Here is a 12,633-nt window from a genome sequence, read left to right on the forward strand (position 1 = left end):
ACAATATGCCACTGTAACATGAGGCCCGTTTCTTATTTTTCATGAAAATATCTAGTAAAAACATCGGTGATAATCCTTCAGCTAAAACCTTGTTACGTTTTTAATTTCATCTAATTGATTGAACTTTGACTTTGCAATTACTCTGAGTGCTGCCAGGATTTCATTTTCTCATTTTGCCGGGACAATTATTTATATCACTCCCTGCCTTTTTAGACAAACTGCTATTATAGAGGTTTAATAGTAGTAACTAAACTCCCAAGCGAAATTAGAGAATTATCACTGAATAAATTTAAGTCTCGTTAAACGTAAATTAATGAATAAAGCTTTTTATAAATTTGACGATTATTTAAATGATCCTAAACCTTAGGATTATTTTGCTCCAGTTCAAACAATTTGTATGACTCAAAACTTGGCGATTAAAAAGAGAGGCGGAGAGTTACTGGCCAGAACTTCTTGCCTTCTCTAGGCCCTTGACTTGCGAAATGGTAGTAAATGTAAATTTAAAAATAAAATTAGAATCAATTAAACATCCTTTCTTTGAACGTTCATAAGTGTACTTGGTTACCTATATGAATAAAGTTATTTTGAGTTTGAGTAAACAGCGTATTAGTAGAAGGAAAAATCATCATTCGTAACGTTAGGGAGTGGACTTATTGTGGAGTGGAGTGGAGTTATTGCGGCTGCGGAAAAGTTGCTGCATCTGGCACAGGAAAAGACATGCTTCTCGAGACTGACGGCCTACCTTCAGTAATGGAGAGACACCAAAAGAAGAGAAGAATACCATATCTTGATTAGTAATATTAAACCAGTTATATGTTATGTGCTGCGCCAGTTATGTGCTATGTAAGTAATAAAGCAAGTTTATAATTTATAGGGCGCCTAAAATCACAACCAAACCGATTCGATTTATTATAAACGTGGTATTTTTATATTAAAAATTTATATAATGGTAAAAAACACAGAAGTATATCTATTCAGTTATTATATTACTGCAATGCTGATGAATTAAATTTAGGATTATCAAACGATTTATTCCTTTTGGCAAATTAGCGAAGGATTAAATTAAATTTAAAAGGTCAATCATTCTTCTGCGAATAAACTAAAGTTATTCGCGCCTCCCAAAAAGCCTCAGTGATAAAATGTAATATTGCCGAAGGGTACATAAATTAAGCAATCTAACCTCTCAAAAAAAGTCAATTTCAATCTGACTTCGCGACGATTAAGGGACGGAATGAATAAACCTGTCAACAAGCCCAGCCTTTATGTAAAAGACGTTTTATTCGTACCTCCCGCGACATGGACTGTGTAGAATATGGATTAAGGAGTTTCTATGCAATATTTTCTCTTCTGAATCCTTTAACCTACTTGGATATAATTATTTATCCGATCTCTGAAAGTGCATTTTCAATTAAGATCGTCATTTTATATTAAATATCCTGTCATGGCTGCCTTTAACGCATGGCGTATGTTCGATTAACAGCGAAACAATATTTTTTCAGGTTCGTACTACAAAAGAATATTTATCTACTGGGTCAATCAAACGAACGCAGAAATTTACTACTCTTTACGCCCTTCAAACATCTAGCCTGATAATTTCGTTTACTATTCTATTTCTTGAAGTATTCCGTATATCAAAAATTAATATTAATAATGAAATAATCCAAATAATCGATTCAGGGAGCGACTTGTGTAATTTCTATAGAAGAGTCTTATTCAAATCCGAAGAGAGAAAATGTCCAATAAAAATGCTAAGCGATCTCAACCTATTCTTTCGTCGGAGCTAATTGAATCGCTGTTTTAAGGTTACTCTTACATTAACAGCGTCAGCGTTTATATATGTTCCAATATCTAAAGCATTTTTTCTGGAAAGTATTTAAGAACTAGCGTAGGGAAAATGCACAAAAAAAGCAACTATGTCGCTAATCTGTACTCAATACTTGAAGAAAGTCTGCTTATGTTTATTGTAGAAAATTCAGTCAAATTAATCGATCAAATTTAAACAAAACAATATTCTTAATAAAATACACAGTTCTTGTCATTACGAAGAACGTACCAGACAACATGAGGGTAAGATTTAGAGTCAAGAGTTAAGGCAAACTATGACTCCCGAATGTCAAAATTGTTGACATTTGTCTCGCTATTCATTTGTTTATACAAGCTATATTAGTAATACTGCAAGCCAACTCTCTTATAAACTGTGGGACTCACTAACGCTCCGCTTTTTGGTATATAATATGTCCACGATTTAAAAATCCTTGCTGTTAATGTGTCCACCCCTTAACCAACTCTTGAATTCTGAGTGCATACAATTTTTCACTTATTTTCAACAATTGAATTCGACTTAAGAGCTTTTGTAATTTCACTCATTGAATAAAGTACTGCATATAATATCTCAAAAGCAAAACAAAAGACGTAGCCAACGTATTGCCTGGTCTTTGTTATTTGACGCAAACAATAATATCAATAAAGAAAAATTTATTAATTAAAGTTAACGACGATCTATCTATCTTTAAATTCTTATTCTATGTTACTAATAGTAATAATCTATAGTAATAATAAAAAATGAGAGGACGCCCGCCAGAAACCTGAGAAAATGAAATAAAAGGGATGGCGGGGAAGGATTAGAAAATAGTGGCGAGGTTTAGAGACAAGTGGAATAATATGGAGGAGCTGGTGGTGCCGTCGGAGGTCGTGTACTAATGTTAAACATAATGACATGGACTTGATGTCATCCTGATTATGTTGCACTCGAAAAAAGGGATTTTTATATTATTAAAAAAAGGAACGATTTGTATTTCTAAATGTCTGAAACGAATAACCTTAAAAGCTAATATATCAATTTTAGGAATTCATTCATCATTAGAATGCTAGATTATGCTGTTTATATGATCAGTAAAGCATCTGAGACATTAGTCGCAAATAAATCATTATTTTACCGCATTGCATTGTGGTCGTTTTATTCATAATTTGTTCAAAAAAGTCTTAACTTTTTTGTATTTTTTTTCAATTATTTTTTTCAATTAGTTACAAGTTATATATTTATTTAATTGTCAAAACAGAAAATAAGGAATTCAATTATTCCCAAGTCTATGATACATTTCCAGCATATTAAAAACATATACCAGCAGGGACCAGCATCGAAGATTGATCACCTAATTGCTAACGAAATATTAAACACATGAAGAAATCTTGCCAAACTCATAAAGCAATATTGTATATGATTATTTTAATGAAGTTAATAGAAATTGTATTTTCTGAAACAACTAGGTTGCTTAAGAGACCTTGCATAACGTGTGGCATTTCATGCATAAACTGCAAACGATTTAATAAAATAAAATATGTAACAATGTACAAAAAGCCTTAGTAAACCTTAATTCTAAGGTTTTTGTATATTGTAATGAATGAACGGTAACAGAGAACGACTTGAACAACTTCATACATCTTTAAAAAAATTGAATACTCTGCTAAAGTGCTTAGATATAGGAAAATTTCGCTTGTTTGACAGTTCGAGATTTAACAGAGAAAACAGCGGTCTGTTAACATTGTTTTTCTTGTTAAAATTATATATTAATAGCTAAGAAAGGACGCGGACTAAGTATTACAATATAATTGTAATCTTTTGCGACGTGTCTGACGCGTGAGTTAGAATACAAAAAACTCATGCAAACGCCTTAAAACAAATATAAAAGAATAAAAGCAGGTCCCACCGAGATTTGAACTCGGATCGTTGGATTCAGAGTCCAAAGTGCTAACCATTACACCATGGGACCTCTCTCCTATTGAGGTAAAATCGACACAGGTAAGCTTCGAAAACACTGTACTACGCATGTCCGTTGTATTTTTAATAGATGCGGAATAGCTTTTAATTCACTATTAAGCGAGATGCAAGCAAAGTATTCAGCTGCTAAATACAATGTTGTTTATTGTGTATGTCCCTGTATATTTTCTTTCCATGATTATCGAAGCGATCTTGATGAAATTTTGTTCTATACAAATTCCATCAAAATACTTTCAAGTTAGTTTCCTATTATATGAAGGAATGAATGTTTGTGAAAACGCTTTTGCCATTACAGCCATGTTTCTCTGTTAGATATCAAATGTAAAGTTCTAATAAAAAATGAGTTTTGATAAAAAGCTATTAATGAATTATAAAAGGGAACGATTTCCCAAAAATAATTAGAATATATAACATATAGTTATAAGTGCCATAAAGGTCTCGATGTATGTATTCATCCAAACGAATTGAATGTTTCACTACCCTTTAATGCAGCAATAAATGGGCGTGGCTGAGTACGGTGTAACAAAACACAAAACTAATTATGTACAAAACGGTAGCCGTTTTGTCGAGCCCGCCACAAATTGATTGCTACGAGAACACAAATTCAATTGCTATTAATTTAAACGGTAAATCCTTTACTCACACCGCACGGATCTTTGAATCAGGATTAATACAAACTAAATTAATTTTAATGCTGTGATATTTGACACGACATAACTGGTTTATCGATAAGAGTGTTTCGCAAGAACAATATATACCAATGGCGCTACAAGCTTTTAGGTCTGTGCCTCATCTTTCTTTATCATTTCGAATAGGCAAGAAGGTGATCAACTTTATGTGCCTGGCACACACCGTCGGGTTTTTGGGCCTAAGACATGACGGTTTCCTCACAATATTTTCTATCACTGTACGAGCGAGTGTGAAATCCGCACATAGACAGAATGTCCATTGGAGCATGGCCGGGGATCGAACCTACGACCCCAGGAATGAGAGTCAACATGCTGCTAGCAAAAATAATGTCATATATATAATATAACTAGTGGACCCGACAGACGTTGTCCTGCATGATATTTCAAGCAATTAGTAAAGCAAAGTATGAAAGTACCGACTGCAGTGCCATCTGGCGGGCTGATTAGATTGAATCTAAACCATTCCCAGATCCCCTTGAACACACACAAAAAATTTCATCAAAATCGGTCCAGTCGTTTGAGAGAAGTTACAATACTACGTTTGAGAGAAGTTCAGTGACATACACACTCACAGAAGAATTATATATATAAAGATATTTTATTCCGCGATGCCTAATGGTCAAACCGCACCTTTTGGGGTCTAAATTGAGGTTATTTCAATAGGATATTCGTAAAGATATTACGCAGTACAACTGAACAAAATATCGTACCCATGGTTACGGGGAGGTAAGGGGTTTAATCTTGGTGCCTGAATGGCTACACCACACATTTGAAATTTCTTATAAAATGTTAAAAAACCAATATACAAAAATCATTACAACAAACACAGACGAAAAAAAGGTTTTTATACGTTATAAATAATATTACCTTTATCTTAAAATTATAGAGCCGAGCCAATAACATCCCATGTTGGCTAAAAAATAGCTTTAAATACCATTGCAATTTTCAGGTGTTATTTTATTTTTGTTACACACAGATACTATATTACTTACCTATAACGTAACTTAGTAAATTTTTTCTAAGCTTTTTCAACTCTTTAAGCACTCAATTGAGTATCATTGAAATATATATATATATTAACTACACTGGTGGAGTACAATGTGTTAGAGAATAACTTTTGTATTTAATCCAGACCTAGGTAACCCCATTAGGGACTAAGAAAGCCTTAACGGTGTAATACACAGTGGTTTAATTTCTACGAGTTCCATCTACTAGACGTAATAAGTTTTGTTTGTAAAGTTTTAAGCTACGCGCTGCTTTCAGAATTGTACTTTATAGTAGTTTTATTCGACATTTAATGTATTTAAATGCTCCTAGCCCGAGCTTAACGAGCGCAGGAATAACATAATACAGCCTTTCCCGAGAGGACTACAAGGCTGAAAACCTACTAAGATTGAGAGTATTCGTATTTGTATTTCGTAAGACTGTGTTCTGTATTATATTCGGTACAACATGTAATATAGGTATCCTTAATCTAAGTATCACGACTCTACAAAAATATTTTCGTTCCTTGCCCTAAAGTTTGTTTTATGATTTTTCGGGCAGTTATGGACAAAAACGAAAATAAATTACCTTTTTTTGTATAAAGTTTGCTTTTGTGATAGTTATAGTAATAATAATCATTTTTTGTACATTTTTAATTATTTTAAACCATTCACATAGTGCCGCTAGATGGCACTCGAGCCATACACAACAATCGGTCTCCTAAATAAAACACATTTTCATATTACGTATATATATTTTATAACGAAATTCTATGCTTTAACTAAATAAACCTAAAAATTTTTAGTTGACCCTAGTGGTCAACTAAAAATTTTTAGGTTATAACTATATAATTATTAAAGTATTCAATTTCTTTTAATTTTATTGTGTATTGTTATTTCTTTGTTCATTCTCTGTGTATCGAAGAATCGTCAAAATTGTCTTATCATTTTGAAACTTTTCTAAATAATATTTGTCATCAAGAGAGACTTAAGACAACACAGTGGAAGGGACGACACGGGAGAGTGGAGTGAGCAGGCCTGAAAGAGTGGGCAGAAAGAGTGGGCAGGCCAAAAAACTTTTGGCTGATGACTTATTAGAAATATCAGGTAAAGACTTTCAGACTATTGGCAAAGAAGAGCCATTTGGAAAGGGCTGGAGAAGGCCTTTACCCAACAGGGGTCCATATGCACAGGCGACTAACATTTAGCTATAAGTATATACTAACCATACTGCTAACAACATTTGAAATGTAAATTAAGGGTATGGAAATAAAACAAAGCTTTACTAGTATTATTATTTGTCATTACTAAAACCTGTTACATTTCACACATATATCCAGAACGCACAGTAAACATTAATGCAACTGCTACGCAGAATGCTTAGTGTGTGTGTTGTTTTATTGAATAAGAAGTTTAGTATTAAGAATACAATGAGAATAAAAAGTCAGTCTAACTTCGACCGTACTAGAGTTTTGTTATTATTTATTTAAAATTGGACTCTAGTGTACATGTAAAGAAAAAGCAATATTCCTTACACATTTTATTTGATCTTTAACGAGATTAGAATAATTATAAACAAGAGGAGATTCATCATTTATTAAAGATCAAACTATTAATCATAGGAATAGATTTAAAAACTACGTAGTTACTAATCAATCTAAGTAATAGTTAATGAAGCGTTTTATTCGATTAAGTAATTTCGAACATCAAAGTCAAACTTTGGAGAAACTCGTACGTTGAATTCGAATAGATTCGACTCAGTTTTCTGCCTTGTTTATGTTTTTAAATGAAATATTTGAAGGTTTTAGTGTAATCCATCAATTTTTGTTTAATTTTTACTTAATTGCCTAATAAATAAAACCTTTATTATAATAATATGTATTATGATTAAAGTAATTAGACAAGAAACAATTGAATATGTGGATGAATACATTTATTTAGGTCATTTTATATCAATGTACCACAAAGAACGGTTCGGTCGCCGTCGATACACAATTGTATACTAAAATAATAAGTCCTGAGTACATAGCTCGTTTCGATATATCCTTGACAAGAAGAAACGCACACAATTGTCAGTCGTAAGCATACGTATATAATCACTTAAGTTAAAGGCTTTTATTATTATTAAATAATGAAAACCTATAGTCTTAATTCAGCCATGTATTCTGTGACAAACCTATTAAATTATTCAGGTATTAAATTATTTAGTATTCCCACCTACCTTTATTGGGGTATTTAAGTATTATAAAACATTATTTTTTTGCTCAATTGCGAAATATATGTTTCAATCTAGCTCTTAGCTTCATGAAACTTGTTTAATACGTGTGTATTTAAATTTTAGCTAACCCGCTTTACAATGTACAGTGTACACGCTTAACTTATACTAGTATGCATTAGAGTATAGGTCAAATTTGGTTCGTATTTAAAAAGAAAGAGCCCTACTAAGTGCTTTAAGTACAAAGTAGATTTGGCAAAGGCAGGCTATCCGGTAGTGAATCATTTTGCACTGGTGTGGAACATTCTCTGATAGGGTTACCAATAACCAATTTACTTATAAACCCAACTTTAAGTACTACCGTCTTTTATTTAAAAAATATTTAAGTAATATCCACAACCGGCCGCGCCTTAAATTTATAGCTAACAGTTTTAATTTTATCTGTATTGTAGTTCTTTTTATTAAAAGATAATATTTTAATTTATCCTTTTAATAAAAAAAAAATACTGTAGCTGAATTATTGGTAAATATTAGTATCTAATACTGTTTTTATAAGTTAAAAGCAACTTTAATTGAAACTTAAAAATGTATATCATAATTTTATAATTTCAAGAAACATGTATTTGGTCTTCACGTTATTATTTCTCATACTTTATATCAAGTTATCCAAACTAAGTTTAACTTTGATTAAGCATATTATGCTCTTAAATGATTTTTTTGTATATTTTGTAACAATGTATTTAATGTCTGTATAAAACATGGAATCCTAAGGTATTCTTTTAATTTAATTTCTCTCGTTGAAAACCCTGATTCGTAGCGGCTGAAACCGGTCGGATCCGGTTATTAAGAGGCCGAATTATGGCTGGATATTTCCACCCGGCTAGCCGTGAATTTAACTTGACTACGTTCAAAACTGAATGTTTAACTTGGCACTGTTGGCACGTTTGTTCTTTGAATATGGAGTATTGTATTACGGATTATGTCACGATTTTAAAAGGTTCATTTTCACGTATTACTCGCTCATTCTCATTCGATTTCGTTACTTGTTGGAGATATTCGGTGTTAATCTTTCTGCTAGACATATAGTAGTACTATGTACATCTACAAGTACGTATGTTTCTGTTTTTACCAATAAATGATTACGTATTACGGCGAAGTAGAGAGCGCTAGATGGTTAAGAAGATGGCGCAAGATCGAGTCGTATAGTTATTGAATAAAACTATATCTACATTGTAATTAAAATTTAATCCCTGAGATTCACTTACTAAGAGAAACTGGGTAACTTAGCCCGACGGTAGGGGATTAAAGCTCTCCTACAAGAACAAATTAAAAACCCTGTAAGCAAGTTCGTAGCCACAGGATTGTTCAAAGCAAATGCAACATTTAAAGACGCTCAAAGGCGTACGATACATCAGATTGCAACATAAGATTTTTGTATTTTGTTTATGTCAACATTTTATCACAATATTTAAACATAATTATGTAAATAAATATTGTCCTAAGTAACTAAGAAACTGAGTTTGCTTTTGATAATTTATTAAATTAAATTGCGGTTGATAATCACAAATATCTGTAAGTGATATGTAACATAGTACATATTAATCGAAGCCCACCGTGACCAGAAATTAGTTCAATCATGTTAAATAGAATGAATAAAAATTGATTGTACATAATTTGTACAGGTATGGTTTCATTTGAAAATTCATAAATAAAATAGACGTATTTGTCACGTATCATACAAATGTATATCGGAACATAAGGGGAATAGCCAAACAATAACTCGTACGTAATAGGTAGATACTTAGTGCATACGTAGAGATCTCACAATATTGGATTACGCAAATTTTCCCAAGACTCGAGATTCCCGCTTAATAATTTTCTCTTCAGATTCTAAGCTTGTCTGAATCTCAGCAAGTTCCCGTGGGATCCTTTTATAGTAATTTAAGATTCTATTTATATTTTATATAGGATATTCTTTGCTCTGTGGATTACTGTTAGTAGATTTTGCTTTGCTGAATTTATTTCAAATGCGCATTGTATCAAATATTCACACATTAAGCAAATAAGCAGACAAAAATTAAACAATAGCCTTACAAATTGTGTCACCGAGATATTTTTATTCGTTGAAGTGAAACTTCTTTAGGCGCATGAGGGTAAAATTTTTACGGATAAAACGCAATAATAATATTAGCGTCACGAAGATGCCACGTGTTTTTATTATCGAAGAAATAAATTTATAAATGAAATTTATAATTATATTTAATTTTATTAATTATTAATTTTATTAATTTTATTAATTATTAATTTTCGACACTTTTAATATTTTAATAACAATTAAATTCATTTAATTCCTAACATATCTTCCTTTTTCCCTTCCTCTAAGTCTCAGAAATATAAAGTTTTAGATATGTATAAATATGAACAAGACTTAAAAATTAGTTTGCCAAAGAAGTTTCACTTTTGACAAGTGTACTTTGTACGCACGCACTTTTTTAATGATTACTAAGTTTAACAGGTAAGCATTATTTTTAGGAGTAATTCTCTCTTTTGTCTAATTCTAGAGGTGTTACTTAATATTATATATGATGGAGTGACATAGCATAGAACATTAACGAACGACAAAGACAATCGACGGAAAAACAGCGTAAGACAGTCAACGTGGACGGGGAATAAAGACAAGGCGAGAAAACAAAACCTGAATTCTAACAAACAGGACCAGCGGATAAGTTATTGAAAATAAGAAACAATTAACAATCATAAATTTGTTTGTTCATCAGCCATTTCAAGGGTTTTTATAGAACAGGGGGCAAACTCGCAGAAGATTCATCTGATATTGGGTGATATCGCCGCCCATTGACTCTCTCAGTGCCATGTTCTACGTAAAAATTCTCAACCGTGATCGAGCATATTAAAACCAGTTGTGCACCAATATCCTAGACTATTGTTTCTCGAGTTTGTTTTAAAAGGGGGTCGCAGTCTGTTGAAAAATAAACTACATATAGTACATAAGATTCGTTAAAATTCGTTAAGTTCAATTAAAAAGAGTGACGGAGAGTTTATTGCTAGTTCTTCTCTTCCGTTCTACGGCCTTGATTTGACAACTTTTTTGACGTTCATAAGTAAGTGTACATTGTGTTACCTATATGAATAAAATATGCTTTTTGACTTTGACTTTGTTAAATATAGCGCGCTATGGACATATTATTACAATTTTACAGACACGGGGTTGCAAGACTTTTACTTTTTGGCCTTTTCGTGGGTCGCGACATAAAAATTGTTGAAAAGCGATGTCCTAAACCGAATAAACAACATGCATACTTGTTATTAAAATTTAAAATCTGCAATTTACGAATAATAACAATTGTCAACATTTTAATCATTATAATAACCGCAACTAATGCATGAACTATGAAGTAATTGTTAGTACAACATAAAACCACGCCGCAAACCCGAAATTATAGTTCATGTTTTCTGCTGGTAAACCTGTTATTTCCTATTCTGCAGTACCTTATTTAAACATTGATAAACTGGCCAAAATCGCACTTTGCCGCCCCGTCCCGTAAATTATACATTACAGAACACGTAGTTCGAAAACGTAAAAAGCAACTGGACTATTGCCAAAAATATCTAGAAACAGCTCATAAATATTAGCCAATTTAATATAAATATGTCTGCGTTTGCCAAAGACTCTATTTCTTCCGCTCTTGTAAAGTAGGTGCGAAGGATTTCGAATTGCAATAACACTTATCTTGCTCCTTTAGTAATTGATTAACCTCCAGAACAATTAAGTAGATCAACGAAAAGACATTATGGTACAATTTATCTTACCTTATCAATGCTTTCGTGTCCCACCAAAGTTGAGCAACTTTATAGAGGCCATCTAAAGGAATTGTTCTTATGTGACACATGGCTGAGTCTTAACACGCACGGGGGCGTTTGACAGCTCTCTGCTATATTTGCCCGAAATTTTGACATACTAAAGATAGCTTAGTAGCACATATATAAAGATATTAACACAATTTTCTTTGTAATGTAGCGTAAGAGTTTAACAACCTACACTAATACGAATGTACAATATACATGTACATAAATTAAGTGGAAAGCTGCAATGTTGCGTGTTTTCATGTTTAATAGTTTTTCCTTTTGTTATTCTCCAGTGCAATTACTACAGCGATATGTTGAGTAAATAGCGAGTTTGGAATTCTAATTGCTCGAAAGTAGGACTTTTAAATTGTTATTAAACATATGAGTTATTTCATGGTTTGCGTCCTGAAACGCAAAGTCGTTGAGGTCGGCCTCAATAACATATTATCTAGGTTTCCTCGTTTCCTGGGTGGAATAGAGACAGTGTATCTTTTTTATTTTGCAGGAAATTATGCTCAAGTGATTGCATGAGTGTAGAGTGCTGTGTGACTTTGAAAAGTGGCAAAGATTGGCATCATCTCTTGTACTTTGTGAGCCAGATGAGCAAGCAATGCTCTTTTCACCACCTTTTTATATCCCCTATGATTTCATTATTTTTAACTGTGAAATTGAGAATTGTATGGGTTATGATTTGTTTACCCGATTCTGTTATATACAGTAAAAGTTATTATTTCAAAATACATGTAAAATCAACATTTCAAATTATCTAACCATAATTCTTAAAATAAATTATTTGTTAAGTAATAGGTTATAAATGTACACACATATAAATTTACAATGTAGGCCTATTTCCCATGTTCAGTCCAATTAAACATAAGATAACAAGGATCGTAGAGTTAACAATGAACACGTTAACTTTAAACCACAAAACATTAATTGAATTTCAAATTTATTATCTCTGGATTCTCTTTTTGTCCATTATTGTTCTAACTTAGTTCAGAACATAAGAAAGAGAATTTCGGCACATTAAAACTAGTTTTCACTTATCTTATATTCATTAGGATTTAAATAGATTTCAGTATACCGTAATCGTAAATAATACGT

The 12,633-nt window shown here is 32.1% G+C and overlaps 1 non-coding gene across 1 annotated transcript; it reads right to left on the reverse strand.

Moving 5' to 3' along the window:
• Positions 1 to 3,698: 3,698 nt before the first annotated feature.
• Positions 3,699 to 3,770, reverse strand: Trnaq-cug. The gene has a single exon. It is a non-coding gene; the product is annotated as a tRNA-Gln (tRNA).
• Between the last annotated feature and the right edge of the window lie 8,863 nt (positions 3,771 to 12,633).

This window comes from Pieris napi, chromosome 8, assembly GCF_905475465.1.
Source record: "Pieris napi chromosome 8, ilPieNapi1.2, whole genome shotgun sequence".
NCBI classification, from domain to species: Eukaryota; Metazoa; Arthropoda; class Insecta; order Lepidoptera; family Pieridae; genus Pieris; species Pieris napi.